General features: G+C 41.7%; 1 pseudogene; it reads left to right on the top strand.

Moving 5' to 3' along the window:
- Positions 1-910: 910 nt before the first annotated feature.
- LOC122427889 lies at positions 911-1,061 on the top strand (annotated as a pseudogene).
- The last annotated feature ends 374 nt before the right edge of the window (positions 1,062-1,435 follow it).

Here is a 1,435-nt window from a genome sequence, read left to right as displayed (position 1 = left end):
GTCCATGAGGGACCAGGGACCACTGCATTCCTACATTGGATCCCCAGTCATTGAGTGAGGGTATTTAATCCCTGTACAGACTGCTAGGTATCTACATTAACTAAAGCTTGTCCTCTTTTGCTGATAATACCCTCTAATGCTTTTTTTTTTTTTTTTTTTACAGTCGTATGGCCACAGGGGCTTTTATTTATTTATTTATTTTTCCATTTATTTTTATTAGGTGGAGGCTAATTACTTTACAATATTGTAGTGGTTTTTGCCATACATAGACATGAATCAGCCATGGATTTACATGTGTTCCCCATCCTGAACCCCGCTCCCGCCTCCCTCCCCATCCCATCCCTCTGGGTCTTCCCAGCGCACCAGCCCTGAGCACTTGTAATGCCTTATTTTAGAGGTCGAGTCTCCTATCTCCACATTGTTATGGGCAACACTCAGATTCAGGTTTGTGCCCTATATAGATTCACAGCTATACGTCCTGATTTCAGTAAGTTGCCAGCTTCCACCATGCCCCAGTTTTAGTTGGGGACGGGAGTAGCTTTTTCAGAGCCTCTACCTGTGTATAGAAGCCCTTCACCTAAATTCCAACTGAAAGCAAGGCCCTGTTGTCTGTGGCCATCAGTTTCCTCCTTCTAAACATCTTATCCACCTAGGATCCTGAACACTGCGCACCTGTCTTTTCTGCCCCATGGCTCTTTTGGGGGTTCCTTCCTGCTGCCTTGCTCTCGTGATGGAATTTCCACTTATAGATGGGCCTGACATGAAAGCCGGCATAAAATTTCCCTAGCTTGGTATAAATAAATCATTACAAGTTGTCCTGAATTATAACATTGGTTTCACCTATGGAAGTAATTAACAATGCTTTCCATTTGGGGATTTATGAGAACATGATCTGACAAGAGAAATAATAATCGCTTCTCGGCCTTTGGGCTAAGATCAAGTGTAGACAAGAGAAATAAGTAGACCCTAAATTTTGAAATTATTAATCAGTGAGAAAAATGTTCTTAGAGCTTCCAGTTTTACCACAAAGAAGTTTTGCAACATACTATTTTGAAACAAAAAAGAAAGGAAAATAAATTTCTTTCATGATCTTATTCTTATAAAATGATTTTTCAGTTCAGTTCAGTTCAGTCGCTCAGTCGTGTCCAACTCTTTGCAACCCCATGAATCACAGCATGCCAGGCCTCCCTGTCCATCACCAATTCCCGGAGTTTACTCAAACTCATGTCCATCGAGTCGGTGATGCCATCCAGCTGTCTCATCCTCTGTCGTCCCCTTCTCCTCCTGCCTCCAGTATTTATCAAATACCTATCATGAGCTAGTGGCTTTCCTGGTGGCTCAGATGCTAAAGAATCATGTGCTAGTAACTGTTATAAGCCCTAAGAATATAGAGGTCAACAACAACAACAATGAAAACTGCCTTTATGAAATATAT

The sequence above is a fragment of the Cervus canadensis genome, chromosome 25 (genome assembly GCF_019320065.1).
Source record: "Cervus canadensis isolate Bull #8, Minnesota chromosome 25, ASM1932006v1, whole genome shotgun sequence".
Lineage (NCBI taxonomy): Eukaryota > Metazoa > Chordata > Mammalia > Artiodactyla > Cervidae > Cervus > Cervus canadensis.
This window is presented reverse-complemented; position numbering and strand designations above follow the sequence as displayed.